General features: G+C 36.1%; 1 protein-coding gene across 1 annotated transcript in view; it reads right to left on the minus strand.

Moving 5' to 3' along the window:
• The window catches only part of RET (ret proto-oncogene), a 161,428-nt gene extending 141,840 nt beyond the window's left edge, over positions 1 to 19,588 (minus strand). Inside the window, exons 1-2 of the mRNA XM_065067651.1 lie at positions 17,178 to 19,588; positions 5,876 to 5,952 (exon numbers count right to left, since the gene is read on the minus strand). The gene's annotated coding sequence lies outside the window, so the exon portion shown is untranslated. The remainder of the gene's footprint in view (positions 1 to 5,875; positions 5,953 to 17,177) is intronic.
• Positions 19,589 to 21,564: the final 1,976 nt, after the last annotated feature.

Below are 21,564 nucleotides of genomic sequence, written 5' to 3' on the forward strand. Positions count from 1 at the left end.
ACACTTTTTTTAAAAACAACTGTCACTAAATGAGGCAATATTAAGACACAATGGGAGGGGAATATCCTTTCTCAAAAATTGATCAGTAAAATAATTTACAATTAAATTAAAATTAGTTTTTAAAATTTGACTAAAATTAATTTAAAATTTAATGTTATATAATTAAAACTTCAAATCAATTGGTCAAGTCATTAACAGTAAATTAAGTCAAAGCAGCTTGTTACAGAAATAGTTCAGAATGACAAAGATTCATTAATAACTTCAATATTTACTGTGAAAATAACACATTCAAAGATGAAATTACTTAAGTAAACAAACAAGATTAGGAGTAAATGGGGAAATAAACCTTTCTTAAAAAAATGAAGCGGCTAAATCTGGATGAAGTGTTAAAGGTCCAGTTTGGCAGAACACTTCAAAATGTATTTTTAGTTAAATCTGAATCTTTACATATTGCAACTCCATGCTTTCTATTTTTAAATTGTGAGGGAAGGAAAGCTTTTCCTATTCACAGGTTTTAGGAAAAGTGAGTTTGGTTTCTCAAAAGAAGGAGAGAAAGGCACAACAACAGACTTAAAGAATGCTTGGGAGCTAATTCAGCTCTAGGGTAGAGTTGATACTGAAAGGCCAGGGAGATTTTCATTACAAAGTTTGTAAAAACACTTTACTGATATTCAAAAGTGTGGACAAACCCCACTGTCTTACTTACAACTGCACTGGCCCAAGAAGTGTGACTGCACCAGTGTTTGGTAAAAGTACAAAAAGAAACAAGTTTCTTCAGAAGTTCTTAGAAAGTTCTGAAAGAAATACAGCAGCTCCCTGTCCGGATTTAGTGATCCCACTGCACGTGGCTTAGAGACTCTCCTCAAACTACATGTTTTTCTAAATGGAGCAGACACACATGAATCAACTACTTCCAGCCCAAAACAGGAGTTTGTTCTCTACTAAAATGAATACTACACCTATTAATGAGTATGAACAGTGCTTACAAGCACCTGCATTAGGGTATACACTTAGTTTAATGTGTGTGCCTGGACCCTTATCAGTGAGTTGCAAAGGGCAGCTGGTGGTTTATGTCTCACATCCCGATGAGAACTCAGGATGAGCAGTATCAGAGACACTACAAAGTGGCTTATCATTATACGATAATGCTGGGGTCTCAGTTTACAAAATACAAGTCTTTTTCCATACCGGGAGAAGAAAAACAGAAAAAAATGACAGCACCGGTGGGTCCTTTACCACATATGCATGGGAGAAAACAATAATCTAAAATAATTTCAAAAATTTAAGCCATTTGGCTGAAGATATAACCTTAAAAAAGAAAAGAGTGGTAGGGAAGAGAGAGACTTCCACTAGCAAGCTCTTTATAATTTTGCTTTAAATCTGATTTGTCCAAATAATGTTATACTGAGCGTTCCCTTGCCTGTTAATGAAAATGCCTAAAGCCCTAGGAAAAAGCACAAAGCCATAAATAAGTAAGTGATATTTAACCAATAAGACATGGCACACAAATAATTTCTGGACCATTAATGAACGTCTCAGGTGCATTGTAAAGCATGGGGCCAAAGGTCTAGATTGTCTTTTCTTCCTCATAAAACAGGAATTATGAAAAATGCAGGAAGCGGGCATTAGGGAAGAGTCATACTCCTGTGTTTCTAGAGAGATGCCATGGTTAAAATATGGCTCATAGCCAAGATGAGAGCTCTATTTTTGGCCAAAGCCTAATGAATTTCTTGGATATGAAAGGTGACCATATCTTGGTTCAGGTTTAAATTTAAAGGTTTACCTTTTCTCAGTCATTAAATTAATTTATAACTTCTGATGAAGTCTGGCATAGAGATTTGAGAGCTTTCCACTCTCATTTGTATTTACCAACAAACCAGAGAGCAGCCTAAAATATTTGAAGAAACATCTGTGGGAACTAGGAGTCAGCAACCTTTTACAAAGCTATACCAGGGACACTTGCTCAGGGCAGCAAGGAGAAGGGAGACACCAGTCTTCAACAGCAGAACTTTCTTGAGTTCCATGAAGTATTTTGATGAAATATATAGTCACCACCTGCATTTTTTCTCAATAGCCGAGTCTGTCACTGGTTTCTGTAAGCTGATACTTTTTGTTCTTTTACTTAGCACAGAGGCTTTTGTGTCCTTCCCCTTTGCATGCTCTCTAACCTGCAGGGACACTTTTTCCACCTCTGCCTTGTAGCTACACCACAAAAGTAGGGTGTTTGCAATGTCATTACAGCAGTTTGCAACTTCAATGTTACAATCAAAATCTAAAAGAGACCTTAAAAACTACCTCTCGACTTCTAAATCTTCAGGCAGATTGATTCAACACATACTTTTATTTCAATGGTGCAAATCAATATTAAGTGCCAGGAAAAATAGCAACAACAACAAACAAAAACAGAACAATAACACCAAAAACCGCCAGAGTTTTCCCGTTTAATTTGAGCAACGTGGCCATTTTCACATCGTGATATCCATATTGCCAACCAGGTATGTTCAACGCTTTTTATTTTCCATTGTACTATGGAGGCAGATAATGATTAGAATTAAAACATTATTAGGATTATCAATTTGTCTTAAAAAAAACAAACCCAAAGAGTTCATATTATTTTAGCAGGGCTGCCTCAGATGCAGATCAGCAAAGAAAGAATTAGTTCTAACAGACCAACCAACCTCCATGGGCACAGGGCAAAAAACAGAAATGTTAGCCCCAGTCCACAGCCAATTGTCAAGGTAACCTGTGAACGGAGCACTTTATTAAATGGATGTGGCTAAGGTTAGCAGTAAATAACCCTTATTCTGATCTCTTTCTAGGGCAAAATCCTTGCATTATCCAAGAGTGCCCATACCAGAGGAGAAGAAAAAAAACACCTGGTAAAGAACAGTGTTCTCTGAACTCCACATTTCCTTAAATTCCACACTGAAGCAATAGTTTATTACTGACTAGTAACTTAGGAGGACATAAAATCGTACAATGATGGAGTATCTCGGAAAAGTTTTACACAGGCCAATCATCGCAGGTTTTTGAATCTACTAAATACATATTCCATATTTCTAAACAAATGTTTGCTAATCTTTAAAGCCACAAAACAGTTAAAAGTGCAAAGCTGACACCAAGCTGGATTAAACAATTTCCCAGCAAACGTCTGGGGGGATTTCTAGCGCACACCATGATGTCACACAGCAGCTGTACAAGAGGCAGATCTGCTGAAAGGCCACTGACAACACGTGAGACACGCTGGGGAGAATGTTCTTTCTGACTTGCTTGCTAATCCTCCTCCTCACAGCTGACAGCCCTGACACCCCAGACAAGGCTGAAAATTAACTGTTGTTATAAAATAAGTGAACAGGAGTCTCATAAAATTGCACGGGCTTTGAGCTTATGAATTCTGTTGGCAACTCATCTTTGAGTGAGGGACTCATAAAAACTTTTTAAAATGTAACTCTTCTAAGAATCAGAATCTTCTTTTTCAGAATTTTAGACAGAGGTTACAGGTCTCTTGTTTCACATTCTCATGAAACAAGTCATCTGCTAAACAGCTTAGGTCTTAAAATGCCTGGAAGCAGAGAGATCACACTTTTTTTTTTCTTCTAAAAGCCCCAATGCAGTACATTTTGGGATTATTCTAATTAGGGTTGAATTTCCTTATTTGGAGGGAAAAAAAAAAATTGTAACCAGTGTTTGTGGGACTGAAAGTAATTACACCTTTGTCAGAGCTTTATGAAAGAAAAAACAACAGAAACAACAGAAGTCTGGGTAGATAAGCGGCCTCATAATAAAGGGTTGCTGGGCAGTATTCTGCCACAGAACAAAAGCTGCACGTGCTTTGTAAGAAACATGTTTTTACAAATTGCCTGAAAGTTGACCTGGAGGTACCAGAAGGCAGAGGAAAGAGGGTGCTCGCTAATGAACCATGGAATTATGAAAGGTGGAAAGGAAAGAGACATATTAGGCTAATATCCAGGCGTGCAATAGCTGTACAGGATTCCCCAGAGTACATTTTCCTGATATTTTTCTCAGTCCCTTTTAAATGGCTGAACCTACTGGGGTTCTATCTCTTCTCTTGAGGTTCAGTTCCACTGTCTAATAAAACTTCCAGTCAGGAAACTTTTCTTGGTGTTCAGCCTAAATTTCTCCTTCCCCAATGACAATACATTATTCCAGGTTACAACCTCTTGTTCTTTTGCAAGAAGAGAAATTATTCTTAATTTTTAATGTTTATCCTTCACAAATAGTTATTAACAATTATGTTCTTAACTCTCTGTCAATTGGCCAAGCTTTAAACATATAGATCCCATAAATCAGCCTTGGTGCTGACTTTTTTTCTCTGCCTGAAATTGCATTACATTTTAATTCTGAGATTCCCATATGAGGTGGGGAGATAGGCAGGTGAATCTTAGACTATTTTCCCTCAAATAGTCCTGTTTATTCCTTAAGCAAAAATGGATGTTTTACTGAAAAAATCCTGCTCTATCAGGATTCTGGTTTCTCAGTCTCTGCTTTAAATCTAAGAGATAAACAACATCCTTCTATTTATGGCAATAATTCAGATTACAATAGCCTTTCCACTGGATGACAAATGCAACTGCCAGATAGTATTTCAATCTTTAGACAATCTGAGCTTTCCTAGTGTTGTCAGCATAACTGGAATACAAATAGCTGTAATGTGCTGCATGAGTATACACTGTACAAACAGTTAAAACAACTTTCAGTAGTGTATTAAGTATATACACAACTCTTGGCAGGAGACAAAAAATCCAGCACACAAACGCACACTTAATGGAAAGTCTTTCAGAACTGACCTTGCCACTGCAAGTGCATTTTAATGGAACTAAGTTTGTGGGCTTTTTTGAAACAATACTCATTCAAATCCAAATTCAAAGCACATTCTATCATAATATTTAATTGCCTAATTCCTCACATAAGCTTGGCACACATACAACAGGGCACAGGTTGAGATACACAATTTTGAAAAAGCAAATAAAAATGTATTTAACTATTAATTTGCAAAGCAATTTTTCTTTACCAGCTTGGGTAATGACTTTGGAATAGTTGCCTACAAAATAATCTATCATGAATGTTGATATTTTTAAGCAATAAAATGTAACATCTGCTAAAACCGTGGTCTTTGTTAGAGGAAAAAGAGACTGTAATTCACAATGGAACTTACCAAACATACTAATTGAATAGAGATCAAAAACTACTTATGGAATCTTCCAAGTTTTTCAGATTTTTAGTCTCTTTCTGTTTTCTTATTTATTCCTGGAGAATGTAAACTATGGATACTGGTGAGTCATTTATTCCTATAAGTTGTAAACTATAGATACTCAAATTTTTAAAGATTTTCTACTTCAAAATGAAGACTGAAAAAAAATCAGAAAGCTATTCTTCTATCAGAGATACGCTGCTTTTATATTGTTTTCTTCTCATAAGTCTGGTGAGAGTCAAGACAAAGGAAGCATTAGAAAAAAAAAACAACACCAACAAAAACTGTATGAACTTATTGTTGCTCAGTAACAGCCACACAGAAGACCAACAGACAAGCCTTGGAATAAGTCTGAAGCAGCTGGAAAGGGAGGGGATCTTTGCTCAACAGGCCAGGTGCATTGCAGGCTGGCTGGGAGCTGCATCTTTTTCTTTTAATATGCTGCAAACAGGATACTTAGCCATCAATATTATTAAATATGACCCTTCCTATGACTTCTTTCTAAATCTTTACCTTATTTCCCATTAGACTTACAGTATTAAATAGCAATTTCATATTCTATACCAGACTATGAAAGTAAAGAAGGAAAAGGTATCATTTTCATTAAATAAATAATTTTTTATAAATAGGAGTGACAATGAGAAAGGTAATGGTTTCATTTACCTGCCATGAAAGCGGAGTTGACTCTACCTAAAACACCTTCAGGGTCAAAAGGCTCTGCGAGGCTCTGCAGTTCTACTCTGTTCCCACAACAAAGAATAAAAAAAACATGTTGTTTGTATTAAGCCAACACAATGATGCACTTGCAGTGGAAATCTGTAACTATGAAAAAAGAAGACATTAGGAAATATTTAGTCAGCTCAGCTACCTTTACAAGATATATTTGTATACAAATTAATGACAAAGAGGATTAAACACAAGCTTATTTAAGGTCCCTTTCTGCTAATGCCATTGTCTAAACATACACTTTATACTTCATTCTTTTCTTTCTCCTGTACTAATTCTACTACTTTGGTGGGACACAAGCATATTTTTAATTTACATTTAGCTAACATTAACTTTGTTGGTAGTTGGAAGCATTCATGCAGTAGAGAGGAAACAGAAAACATATGCAAGCATTTGAACAGTTTCCAGTTCTTTTACCTTCTGTGCTTTGTGCTCCCTCTATACAAACACACACATTTAAATATCAACTTACCTTCTGTACTTCCTGCTGTGTCTACACACACACATTTAATATCAACTTTTAACATTTAATAATCACTGGTTTAAAGACCTCATGTAATTACAAAGGCCAAATTGTTATAGCAGTAGCTAGAGCCAATTTGGATCATTAAGCTTGGGTCGATTTAGAATGAACTAGTTTTGACAATAGATAAAAATGCCTCAAAGTTAGTCTAAATATATAAAGTTATATAGTGATATCCAAATGTATAATGGAAAAAGGCATACAATAATACAAATAAATTTAAACTTTTAAGCTTTTTTAACTGAATGATGGGGGAAAAGGTGGTGTTATTGTTATTTTTAATGGATGAGAGTGTTCACCTGCTAGACTGCTTGTACATGACACAGGATGAGACTCTAAAAATCTTCAGTAACAGATGAAGGTCGTGTTTGCTCTTTCTTCAGCAGATCTGCACAGACCCACATCCTGCCCCATACGTGGGAGAGCTCGAGCCGGGCCGAGGACCTGCTGTCCCAGCTGCTGCTGCCAAGGGAAGGCAGGCTGGCAGCCAGCGAGTGTTCCAAGACTTGCAGGGCGGACACGGGCCAAATTTCCCCCTCTCAGGACAAGTAAGCCCATTGCTGCTGTTGGCTGTTAGTATACCAGTGACTTTTTCTTCTTTTTTTCCTTTCAAATTAGAAACACTCTCAAAGGATTGTCTCAGACAAATGTCTGAAGAGCAAAGCAGGGGCCAGAAACATAATTCTAACTGTGCCTAACACTAAAACCAATGGTAATTAAGATGTAGCTCCATACTTTTTTCCTTCTTTTTGTTATAGTTTATTGACCAACAACCATCTTCACGGATGGCTGAAAGAACTCAGTAGGCTGATGAATAAAGCTGGAAGACACAGACCATTCTTTGCTTCCAGCTTTTAAGGTGTCCTTGTTTACTGTTGAAAGCTACTGACCCTTCCTTTTTGCTTTGGAGAACACCCAAACCTCATTGTATTTTCTGGATTCGTATTCATTTGACATTACACTGCTTTTGAATCAGGCTTTACATTCATAAATATCAGACAGTGTTACCAAAGAAGTAATGCATGTGAAGTGGCCTGCAATCCTTGAACAAAGCAGACCTTGCTCCCCCCATCATCATTATTCACCAGGCGTGGCAGCATGCAGGGCTGAAAGGATCAAAGAGCAGAGCAGCAGCCACATCTACTAATTATTGACAGTGTAAGCAACACCACTAATCAAGGCCAAAATACAGGACATTGTGAAGGACAGACATTCAGGTTCTCTGGCTTAGCTGACATCATTTAAACTTGAAACAGTTGAGCAAAATGAGGTCCTTTAAATATAAGGAAAATTTTAAGCCAAATATGCGAGAGCAAAGTTGCACTTGCTAAAATTAAAACCAAACAGGGAGCAATTTCTTTTAACACTGTGCTGTACTCATATTTCTGAACCTTCTTACATAATAGATAACTGACTTCATGCATGAAAATTGGTGTAACTTAGGCAAAATAACACCATCATTCATGTTTTACACTTTTGATTTTACATTTCTTGATGTCTTTTATAAGTCTAACATGCCTTAACAACTTTAAAAAAAAAAAAAAAGCTGCCAGTAGGTTTGAGTGAGATGAAAGAAGCCCACTGGTATTCTCCTAAATTTTCAAGGGAAATGGCTGAGAGGAAAGCATTGTTTGCTGTCCTGACCAATATTGACTTTCATGATCACTTTTTCCTGAAGTGTGTTTGTCAATCCAAACATTTCTACAGAAGCAAAATGTCACTACGCTTTCACTTCTAATTATTTTATATCCTAAGACAACAATGTATTCACTCTCATTGTAGTCAGTATTCATTGTCTTTAATGATGAACAAGGAAAACTGTTGTCCAAGTGACCAGAACGCTCTAATAAAAACTAGTAAAAGGTTGCCAAACCATCTGTGAAGAGCTGTGCTCTCCTTCTCCAAGGAACAACTGAGTCATTTAGATTTACCAACATACTTTGAACTTGGCCCAGAAAATTCAGCTCTAGCACAGAGATAATTTAGTCTCTACAGCTCATCCAAGCTCTGACTTCTTTACCTGAAGCATCAAAAAGGTTTTCCAGTAGTGAGAGCAAGGATGGCAAACCTTGAGCTTCTTGCCTACCAACACATACGCAGAGGTTAGCAGAAAAACAGCATGCAATATTTTTTTTGCTGAACTAAAGCTTTTGACCATCATCAAAATATCCATATTTCGCAGTAAACCTTCTGAATGATACAGACCATATTCCAGGAATAAAGCAAGTGTCCCAAAATTTCACATAATGTTTAAACATTTGCATATAGATTTCAAGTATTTTTGCTAAACAAAGTACAGTGGGATAGTTTGCTATTCTGAAACACACTTAAATGGAATTTCAGCTAAATGGACAAAACCAAAATATTCCATGGTCTCAATTTCAATCATATTCTATTAGCTAATTATTTTGTACAACACCAAAGATAATTTAAGGTGTAAATATCTGAAGTCTTCACACTACTATGTTTCGCAGGCAGGAACAGTAGATAGAGAACAATTTATCAATTTCATGGTTTCCCTGGAGCTGTTGTAGGAAGCCATGCTACACTCCCAAACCTGTTTGTGATCAATAATTGTTTATAATTATTCTATTAAAATACCCTGATACAGAAAGAAGCTGAGAAATATATGTCAGTGAAACCAGTTTAGCAAAAAGCAAAACTGCCTGTTCCAAATGTACCAGGCAGAAACACATTGAGCTGATAGCAACAGGAAGATTAAAACAAGAGCTGTCTTACATTTAAATATTTAGAATGATAAATGAAATACCATACTAAATGCTTAGCATTCACGTAGAAAATTAGTAAGAAAACCATTTTCACCAATTTGTAGTTATTCAAAGGAAGGTCAGATTCATCTTCAATGTTAAGGTACAACTCATTTTTGATGTAATTAATTATCCCTTGACAAAGAGGTTGCAGCAGGAATAAATGTGACCCATTTGCTTCAGAATTCCTCAAATGCCCTCACCTTTTTTTTTTTTTTTCTTTTACAATAAGACAGAATAGCCTTCCAAGCAGCCAAATGCTTTTACTGCTACCGTTTTACTGGTTGAGGATCTACTCCAAATGAAAGGAGTGTTACCAAAGTATATGTTTCCCTGAGTAAACATCTCAACCTTAGGAACACATTTTTGTGTTTCCATTCATTCGATAGAAACTGGGAAATCAAAGATTATTTAATCCCTTTTCTTATAATTCTAAGGCTACTCAAGTCATTGACGTATATTCAGTGTTAATTGCAGCAGTTAACATTATATCCTCAAGTTACTTGGCTGAGAGGGTTTAGCCGAGTGGATTCCTAGTTTTTTGTTTTCTCTGCCAGCCTGTAGTTTGAAATGAAATACTACTTCAGTTTACTGTTTCACATCTAAATATTTTAATGCAATTTATAAAAAACTCTATTCCACATCCCTTTGGACCAAATGAAACAGAAGTGTACTTCCTCAATTCAGTTTTGTGACCCTGGCACTATTTCTTTTGCAAAATAAGCGAACACAGCAAGAACTTGATATTTTTATATTTGATTACTATTCTTCCCATTATAGTGTGCCTGCCACATCTGGTAAGTGAGCTAAGAAGTTTTACTGTACCAACAAGGTATTTCTCTCAAAATTAGAGGCAAAACAAATCACCTCTTGTAACATTCAGAGACATGACCAATTGACCTTCAGTGTAAGGCAGTGGTAGGTACCATCCCCTCCTGAACAACCTGCTGCTTTTCTTGCACAATAGTTGTATTTTTCATCATCCCTTCACATCCCAGGTAACTTCCGTGCAAATCAAACAGAATTATTTTCAGCTACCAGGTTCCATCTCTTAACAGATTTTGTCACATCATATCTATATTACAGAGGGAAAAGTTTAAACAGAATAAGCAGCGTTGTTTGCCATTCACGGTTACTACTTAAGTAATACATGGCTATTTTGTGCAATATCCAGCCTGACAATAAAAGAATATAAAAAAATCCTTTGTTTTGTTATGTTTGATCTTCCACTCAAACTGAATTTAATTTAAAAGCATAATAAGCCAACAGAAAATATTTTTCCCTAATTGAGATATACCATCTGCTGCAGTAATCAGAAAAACACATCTCAACTCATTTGGATGTTTGATGCACTGTTTTTGCATAGCTGACAACAGGAGATATGATCATGATTAGAATACAGAGTAATTTTTGTCCTAGCAGTATTTGTTTCACACGTGCACACTCAGTGGAGCTGCTGCTGGTAAATCCAGCTTGTCTTGTTTTCTTCTACCTCAAATAGGTTTTGTAGGTCTTTATTTCATCAGAGTCTGAAATAGGAATTTAATCTGCTAGCCACTGAAGAAGTGAGTTCAAGTGGCTTTTAGATGAGGAATTATCTGAAAGCAGGTATTTTTCACTCATAATTTTCACACATATAACCTGTACAGATGACTCACAGAAAGCTCAGTTCTAAGTAACTTCTCAGTAGTTTGAAATTATTTCAATTTCTTTCACCTAGATGCTCAAGTAAAATATTTAAAATTTGAAAGTGGATTTGCTAGTTTGAAGTAAGATTCATTCAGTCCACATACCAAACCAAATGTGGTTCAGAGATGCAAGTTTGAGGTCCATGCTAGTTTAGCTCAAATTAGGCTGTTAAAATTGATCTAGCCTTGAGACTATTTTGGCCCATGTAGACCATAGGATTTCCTCCAGAAAAATCGTTTGAACCCTGCAAACTGTATTAGTTATAGAAAAATGATGTTTTCAGGACAACTCACATCTGAAATAGATGGGGCTTCTCTACTAGAACAATTTTAAAACTTAAGGCAAACCAGTTGGAGGAGTAACATTAAAGAGAATATTTTGAAGTTGTTGTACATAAATAATTCCCTTGTAGGAGGATTAAATTGCAGTGAATCAATGACATTTTGTCCTAGTCTCCTTGTGTACCTCTTATAAGAAAAAGATTTTCTTTTATAGGACAAGGATAAGACAGGGACATTTAAGCATCATGCAAATGGAATTTTCCCTTTGCTGCTTGTATGAACTGTACATGAAACAAGTCTTCCCATCTTCTTAAACAATTTAGGATCACTGATGATCAAGACAATCAATAGGCATTTTTTACTTTATAAGGCTTAAGGTTCTTCAGGGCTACTTTTTCTGGGAAACAGAAATTTTAGCTCAATTGAACCAATGATTTCTTTGAATTAGTTTGAGTTTGAGGTTCTTGTTTTACATGTACTTTTCTGTGAAATTATTCCAAATTTATATTGAAAAAGCTTTTGGTTTTGTACGGTTATTTTTCATGTTCTTGTCATGAAAGAGGGACCAAAGGCTGGCACCACTTCTAAGAATGGAAAATGGATGAAAAATAGTTTTTCAAGCAGTGTAACAGCTACATAAGGACTAAATTTTTTGTTTAATTCTTCTGTAACAGAAGGTAAAGAGAAAGGTAAATTTCCTTTTCCATATTTCCTAGAATCTGTGCAAAGGAAATTTGACTTCAGAGCTCTGGTCCTTTAAGTTCTCACTTCCCTTCTTTTCTGAAAAAAAAAAAACAACATGTGTTCTTTTGTATTTAAGTTATCCCAAATGTAACAAGTGGGATTTGTTTGTTTGTTAGTTTTGAGAAATATATGTAGAAAAAAATGAAGAAGGCTTCAAGAAGAAGTAAGATGGCGTGAGGAAACTTCGGGAGGTATACACAGGCTCATCTAGTCATGTAACATGTTAGTATCTTTCAGTAAGAACAACTCTCAGTACCATGCTTTGCAATCTCAAATCTTAAAACCTGATGGAAATTATTCTAGTTTAGATGCAATAAATGTACTAAAAGCAGAACAGTTAAATAGAAGCAGGGCTCAGAAGAGAATTAAGTTCTCCTTTTTTTCCCAGTAAGTTGTCAATCAAATAATTTCAATTTATATTAATCACATGTAATTACAAACACATAACTAGCTTAAGAAAAGTCAAACATTGATCAGCTCATCAAGTGACAGATTTCAGAGGTTTTGTATCTTAACTGACAACATTGCTGTAAAGTTCAGTAGTTACTGAGATAATTTGCCTCAGTTCTATTTTAGGGGTTTGCTTACATTAATATAAGATATTTCATATTTTCAGTTTTGCAGTGAGGATGTACTAAACATTCGGATTTCTGTAAATTGTCCACTCTACTTTGTAAATATTTTTTATCTGTGAGCATCCAGTGTATTTTACTGATTCCTGGAGAATGATTACATTCTTCATTAGACTCAAGATCAAATTCTTTATTTCAGAAACACACAACGACTGAAAAAAAAATTAGAGCAAATTTGCTATATTCCAGTATTTAGAGTGTTTGAAAGAAAAACTAATCCCAGCCTCTCAAACTCCAAGTTCCAATGAAAACAAAGGCATAAAAATAAAACTGTGTCAGAATTAAGCTTTTTGTTTCTTAATTTTCCATTGTAATTGAAAGGAAAATGTTTCCATTTAACTAGGTATTTATATGTAGATTAACAAAAAAGAGAGATGAATTTTTTTCAAGTGCCTGTTTACTCCTGTATTCTGTCCTGTATTCTATCACTAAGATTATATATTTTTTTTTTAATGCAGGTATTGTTACTAGAATTATAACTTCTTCTTAGCAACTTTCATTGTACTTTGATTCCACAGCTTCCTGCCAAGTTGACTTAAATCCACTAGTGAAAAATTACAGAACACATACCTGATATTTGGGCCTCTTCTGTTTCTTTCTATCAGGGAAAATATTCATGTGCTGGCTGTGCATATTTTCATCATACAAGATATTTGATTTTGCTTAAAACAAGGCTATTAATTTTCTCCCAATATTGGTGTAATTCTTTTAGAAAGTATGGGACAACCTAATCTCCTTCACAGTTATGCAGCTCAAAATGCTCATAGATTATGAACATATTTCTCTCATAGGTATTTCTTCTCATGTTCTCAGTCTGGATTCTTTCAAATTTTAACTATGGGAAGAAAAGTCTCAAGCATACATCTTGTTAGAGCTTATATGTGCTCTTATATGTCATACAAGCCGCTCCTCTCATATGAAAAAGCAGGTTTTCTATTTCACACACAGAGAATCAACAAGGCTGGGCAAAGGAAGAGTCAGAAGAAAAAGAGAGAACTCCAATAATGACGTCTCATGTGTGACCATCATCAGCTTCAACTTTAAAATTCTCTGTGGAAGCACGACAATCTAAACATACAACAAACAATATCCCCAGAAACTGAGTTCTAGACTAATATGGGTTATATAAGTTTAAACAAATGCTAGTTAAATTATACACAAACATCACATCTTCCATAGTTTTCTTATTAATCTTTACATATAAGCAACTTACAAGCAGGCTACAAGTCTGCTGTATCTACAATATGTTGAGACCCCAGCTTTCTCCCCAGGCAATCTATGGATACAAAATATACAAAAGTCATTGTCACACACACGAAGGTGAACGCTGGCCTTGTTTTCAACATTTCTGAGTCCTAACTTGTGGCCTATTAGCGAGAAGGCAAACTGGTTTATTATTTGAAAGGCTGTTCACTGTGATTTATGGCCTTGTATTAGTCTCCTCATCTTGAGATATTAGACAATCATACTTTGTCGTGGACAATCTGAGGTGAGGAAAACATACAGCATTCATCTTCTCTTGCCATCTAGGACACTTCTTTTCATCTATTGTTTTTTCCTTTGGCATATCATTTCCTTGTAATCAATTTAAACTGAAAACTTTAATGACCTTCCCCAAGTGTTACACTGCCTTTTCACCTACTCTGAGGGTTTTTCTGCAAAGGAATTAAAACCCCAAACCTTTCAGAGTTTGCAGCATTTCCTCTACAAAAAGGCATTGCAAGTCTCGTTGGTGACTATCAAGGGGTTTTAGCTAATTACCAATTAGGCAGAGCTAAAATACTTTGTGTAAATATTTCCGCATTTTGCATTATAAAACAAGGTCTTATTTTCTATAGGAAAGATGTGTAATATTTTCTCAAAGGGATACGAGCTTACCCCTCTCACCCCTGAAAAACAAAAAAAACCCAAATAAACAAGAACAATAAAACAGACTAAAAAGAGGTTTTAGAAATTAAGGATAAAGCTTTCTAAGACCATATCTTCAGAAATAAAACATTCTCCTGGGACTGCAGGATTCTAAAGAGCAAGTACAGTTCTAAAAGGATTATTGCCAACTGATGGGGGGGGGTTGTTCAGTTTTTGGTTTGTTTATGGTTTTTTGTTTTGTTTTTAAAAGTCAGCCACCAAATGACCAATAAACAAAAAATAACTACCATACAATGTTGTTTTGATTCACTGAACACAATCAGGTGCCAGTAAAAAGGGTACATACAAAAATGTTCCTGCACTACATTTTAAAACTTCCATGTTGAGAAGAATGAATCAATGATAGGTTTAGTAATTAGGTGAAAAAAATCAGAAATGTGAACAAGATTAATATATTCATACAGCAAAAATGCAATTTAATCCAAGGGGCATACAGCAAATACTGAAAGGAAAAGAGAGCACCACAGACCTACACTCTCCACCTGTGTGAATTAATTCCTCTTTGGTGTAAGTGTCTAAGTGTTCTCCAGACAGATGAATTTACATGTTAGTAATACAGTGATTTGTAAAAAAATAATTACCTCTGGCAAGAAAACAGAAAATGAATGAAAAATAATAATTTGAGGAGCCTGTTGGGGAAAAGCAAAAGAAAAACAGAAAAAAACACCCTCAACCATTTCCCCATTGGAAATAACATTTTTCTAATGTGGAGTCAGCCAACAAGATTGTTGCCATCTCTGGCTATCAAAAGAAATGTCATCATTATGTTTTATTCTAAGCTAACAAACAACTACATGCAAAATAAGTGCAGAATGAGAACAGATACTGACATTTGAAACCACTACACCACAAAGCAACTGCACGCCTCAGGCAGAGCCTGCTGCAGGTCATTTAAAATGATAAACCAAAAAGTCACATGGGATACAATAACTGATATTTATAATTGCCTTTCTGAAGGATGTATCACCTGAGGACACACACAAAACTGTTGAACATCAGTAATGGAGTCACAGCAATGAAAACTCCATGAAAACATATTGTTGGAATACATCAGTATAAAAACATTATGGCTGTTTTTATGAAACCCTGGAAATAAAAGAGTATGGCTTTGCTGTGTGGGGCATACATGGACATAGGTTAACATTTTGTCTCCTTACTGTTAAAGCACAAGAGCCATTTCACTGGGAATGCCCATGTATTTATTCGTACTAGGAGAAGTACAGGAGGAAAAAAATCTGGTATGTATTGATTTAACAAAAAACAAATAAACAAACCAAGCAACAAATAAACAAACAAACACAACAAAAATCACAAACAAAACAAAACAAGAACAAAAAAGCTCACTAGTGTAAAAGCAGAGTCTTCTTGCCAATCACATTTTCCTTTTCCTCCCATCCCCAAACAAACAAACAAAAAGTTAGAGACACTCCCCAGATCAAGTGCTTTGTGATGAAAATATTCCCCCACAATGGTAGGAAAGCTGTGCTGGGTTGCTTGCCTTGAGGAAGACTGAACCAAGGACTCCCATTGCTGTGTGAGTGTCCTAATACCAGGCCATCAAACACCTCCAAAGTGCCTTCCTTTATTTTCATTAAAAATTTCTTTGTTAACACCTCAGAATATTAACTGTACTAACTATGCATGGGATCACGATTTAGGTTTTCACATCTAAAATACATAATGAACTGAATTCAGACTAAAGAAGGGAAATAATACTGAGCATTTAAGCATCCTGGAAGTTCAAGTGCCACTTACTCAGAAAACCTGGGCATTTAGGACCTGAAGTCTGAGGGAAATATCAATAGGATTTAAATCAGAATGTACCACTGATACTCTAAAAATTACATTTCTGTCTTCTTTGCACTTAGTTTTGCCAATTATACCAGACTGACATGATTCATATAGGAAACATTCATCTTCGGGCTGTGTTAAACAACAATATATAAAGCTGTCAAAACAATTTCAGAGACCAAAGAAGGTTTAACCAAAAGAGCATTAACATTTAACCAGCTGATTGATAAGGCTTCCATTATTATTTTGGGTTGTGACACACAAGTAATAAATGCTTTGGTGAAATGATTAAAGCAGAAAAAATTGTCAGCAATTCTATAAGTACATTATTTTTGAAAACAAGACTAAAACTCCAAATCACTTCAGTCATTTTGAGACTGCTATTTCTCATCAGCCAAAAGGTGCCATGTAAATTGTGCCATTATAGATATTCTTGGGTCACCATAAATTTTTCTGCAGGCAGAGACAGATAAAAAGATTACTTTTGAGATATGTTCTTCTGTTCACAGTAAATCATTCCCACTGAAATCTCAGATACAGAAATAGCCTTTCTCTTGTCCTGTGTGTTAACCCTTTGAACTTATTTAAAATGTCTTTACTTCAAGAAGCCTTGAGATGGCTTGTCTTGCTGAAATCAAATGGTTAGGGGGCTGGGCAAGTTGAGAGAAGGAAGGGGGAATTCTTTTTGCTTCATTTACCTTGAAAAACCCAGTTGCTGGACATCTTCATGATTTAAAAATAAAATGCTTTTGTCCTGGTTAAAATGAAATATTTCATCCAGCACTAAAACACTGAACAAAAAACCCACAACATACACACCCCCCCCCCCCCCCCCCCAAAAAAAAGATCATTGATACTTTCTGTTTTACATTAGTGACATACCTGAAATATTCAGGTGCCGTCAGGAAGAATATCAGACAGCCCCACTGCCTGGCTAGTGGCAATGGTGAGGAGGGATGGTGTCCCTGACTGGAGCCCAGTGGCTGCCAATCAGAAAAAAACATAACAAATATTATTAGAGAAACACAGTTAGAGAGGTCCATCTGGGCACTTTAGAAAGTCTTCACATACGCATAAATATTTAAAATGTTGTCTTCTTTCATGCGAATCAGCAGAAAAATCTGTTTTAACCAGACTTAACTGTCTGAGAAAGCAGCAATTAAAATCTGCTATCCACATCCTATCACTTTCACTTCAGGGATTTCTTTTTCCTCCACTCTCTACAGAACTAACAGCAATACAATGTTTTGCCTTTATGATTTAATACTGCAGGGAGCAAAGCTCAGCCTATCAGTTGTCAGTATTATGGCTGCAGTTAGGTCACAGTTACAGCTACGGACTGAGGATGAAGTGAAATAATTCTACATTGGGACAGTTTCAAACCCACATAGACACAGGCACTCAGCAGAGCACTGAAAGTCATGCAGATGAACGGTAGCCTTTAGAAGCTTCATCCTCTATCGCCTTGGCTCCATGAGGCTATCAAATAAATTAAAGACACATCATATTGATAATTCATTTGGCAATGGTTGTAGAGGCTCTAAGGACAGAACTCAGAGGATGAACAACAATGAGAGGAACCCCAGTGCAGTGAGCCAGCAGGAGCACAGGCCACCACAAAGCGTACACGGAAGACTGCTGTACGCAACACATTTAACCTGGAATTTACAGTTGAAGCCAAAGGACAGCCAGTTTAAATCATGTCTATTACGTGGGTACAACACACAGGCTAAGATCCCACTGCCCCAGCCCAGTGCGCTGTTGACACAGTGCTGTACCTAAAGTAATATATAAGTGTGCTCCCTTGCTTGTGCTGCAAGAGCTGCTCGAACACAAAGTGGGAATTAGCTTGTGCTTTACCAGGCAAACAGGCAAAAGAGCTGAAGACATGCCCATATAAAATATTTCCCTGCTTAATGTCCTCTGCACTCAGCAGAGCTGGCTGATGTCCTCTAACAAACATTCTGTGAAAAAATGCCAACTGCTGAGCTGTTTGAACCTCTCCAATTTGACAAACTTTCAGTAAATCACTAGCAGATTTCTGAAGGAATTTAGTTAACATTGGAAGCCTTCTTCATCCTAATACTTTCATACTAATACAATATGCACAGTGCCCAAGAAAAAAAAATGTATAGGTTATTGATCCAACTGCTTTGAGACATAACTGATTATTAACGGGAGCCAGTAAGAAATATTACCCTTTGGTTCAGTGCAGTGTAATTAAGGATATTAATCAAGTCCACAGGTTTTCTCATGCAGATTCTTGTCTTTTCTATGAATAGTAGCTCAGAATCCAAAAGGGTAATGAATACTGTAACTAGTATAGAAATAACTACATAGAACATAGAAAAATACAGCCATCAGTTATCAGACGTTGGCAGGTTAAAACATCTCATTTTCTTAAAAAAAAAAATATCTTTGAAAGACAACAAATTGTCAGCATTGGAAATGGCAACGGTAAAAGGCAAAGGATACTGGTAGCCAACAACATTTCTACAGATGAACATAAGTTGCTAGAAACTTTTTAACAAGTTGCATATCTGAACAGTAAACCAACATCACACAGAAATCAAAGGCAAAAGGACACTCCCTATCCTAAAATATTGTCTCCTTGGAAAAATAAACAAACATTGAAGATGGCACAGCCAAGAAGAAGGGAAAAAAAAAAAAATAAAGCACAGCTTGCAGGCTCTGGAAGAATTTCCCCAGCAAAGCAAAAAGGATAATGCTGGCTTTTCACCTAGCTTTGTTCCCATGTTCCCCAAAACTTCACAGAAAGCCTTTCTCCCTGATGCAGTTTCTTAGCAGCCCTCAAGTGCCAGAGAGTTATTTGACAACTCAGTACTTCCCGGTGCCTGTCACTTCCCGCTCAGCAAATGCACACCTTTTGATAAATCTTTATTGCATAAGAGCTACCACCATTTTCAAACTACCTTCCTAGACTTTAAAGTGCATACAATGTTAAATATGAGAAAGAGAACATAAGGATTAATCAACAGGGTTCATACCCTTAAGTGTTGGGCTTCATCCAGCCTGCATTGTCCACTTTCAATGAAAGTATTCCCATCAGTACATTACTGCCATTCATTCTTAATGTACTCTTAAGCTTTTGTTGTGCAAGCATAAAGGGGACAAAGATGGACGAGGATGATGTTTCACAGCATCCTGCTTTCTAGTTTTTTTCCCATACAGAAGAATTTCTGTTCATAAAGCACGGAGTAATAGTGTTAAGGGTATCTGACTAACCAAGAAATATTACTTATAACAAATAACCCAGACTTCCCTGGTTATTTTCTGTGTAGCTTTTTCCTCAGGCATCCATTCGAATACCTCCTTCAGATTTCATCTGGAATGTCAAGAATTAAATGAGGTTTCTAGGTGAAAAGACATGCCAGTATTTTGACACAAAAGAAAATAAAACACCACCATCATTTGCACATAGTTTTGTTGCTCCTGTACAAGATAACAAATACTTCAAACACAACTGATAACCTTGCATTATGTGCAGGGAGCTCCAGTTTTTCTACATGTGAACTGTGAGAATTTGGCATCTGATCTCCATCACCCCTTACCAAGACTTCTCAAGCAGTGGCCCTAAAGGCTGGGCAGCAGATGAACTTTTGTCAGCACCAGTTGGATTCCACTTGCATATGACCCATGCATAAATCTCTGCAGCACAGGAGCAAAGGTAAATAAATGATAGGCAGCCAGCTGCAGTCTTATCCATATGTATCTTGCCCACTCAATAAAAATAAATTGAGAAATATTCCTTTGTTCCTATGACCTCAATATAGTCTAATTTTAAATAAAACAAAACAAAACAGATTTAAAAAAAAAAATCTCCTAAAGTTTGAACACTCTCAGGGTTCTCTTCCTTGTAGATCATTCAGATCACAACTTAAATTTCATGTTACCATCAGGTAAAGGGGGAAGAAGGTTCTTCAGAAAATGTCTCTAGTTCAACACATCTCTTTACTACAGCTCCACGGTTCTCCCCCTTACCAGCTGGCCCGATAAATTCAGTTGAAACTTCACAATACTATTTCAACTTGGCTAAGTTTTTATGGACTCCCTATTAGTTTCATGATAAATAAGAGTTATTTAATGTAGTCATGTGTCTGAAACTGTCTGAGATACTGTATTACAGCAGACCACTTTATTGTATGAACACAAGTTGGATTTTTCTGTGGAATTATCTTAACTGAAATTATGCAGAAGGACTAGTTGGATATATGAAGAGTATAGAGCTCATACACTATAGCATCTGGATTTAACACATAAAGTATCCTAAAAAGTTATAAAATGTCTTCCTGTAGGTCTGTCAGTTACCAACACTTTCAAAAGAGAAATAATTTTATTTATTTATTTCCCCAAAGAAGAACGTACGCCTTTCTGAATACTAACTTGAGCATTAAAAGCAACTGTATGAACAAACAGAACAAACATGGCTCATGGCATTCATTCTGTAATATATATATATATATATATATATATTTTCTTCAAAATAAGGAAAAGAGTAATTCAGATAAATCATTACATCAGATTACTAACTTCCATTGCATTATGAAATTTCTGTTACAATATGTTGGGATGTCACTACATTAGCGTTCACTTTGGGAACATGATACTTAGCAACATCCCTGTTGGGAACATGCTCAGGAGGAAAGGACTGAAAGTGAGAAGACATGTTTTTTCTAGTTCTTCAAGCTAATTTTTAACCAAATTCAGGAACCTGAGAAATATATGTACAAAAAATTTTGTGCCATACCAGTGCTGTAACATTTAACACAATATTTGGCATGCTTACGTCATTTATAATTTTTCCCTTTCACTAGCAGGGTTTCGTCAGCTCTTCTCAATGTAATTTATCTTCAGGGGGTTCACTTTTCTTTAAGTCTCCATTGGAACACTTGACTTTTTGGCACTTAACTGGTAGAATAACACTACTGTATCTAAACATACTACTATTCTCCAGGGTATCAGCACTTCGTTCTGCCAAAGTATTCTAAATTACTAAATTCACCCTGATTTTCCCCAGTGGCAGCTAATGCCTATGTATTAGCTACTGGACAGCTGGCAGCTTGCTCAGAGGAGAAAGACTTTTCCAGGACATGTTAATAGTACAGAGCACTGTAAAAACAGAGAATTGCTGGAGAAATGGAGCGTGCACAAATCTGTAGAGCATGCAGCACTGCTTACACAAGTGTCATACAGCAAACTGTATAATAGAGTCACTTAGTATGCCAAGCCTAGAGAGGCCATACATACT

The sequence above is a fragment of the Columba livia genome, chromosome 6, assembly GCF_036013475.1.
Source record: "Columba livia isolate bColLiv1 breed racing homer chromosome 6, bColLiv1.pat.W.v2, whole genome shotgun sequence".
NCBI classification, from domain to species: domain Eukaryota; kingdom Metazoa; phylum Chordata; class Aves; order Columbiformes; family Columbidae; genus Columba; species Columba livia.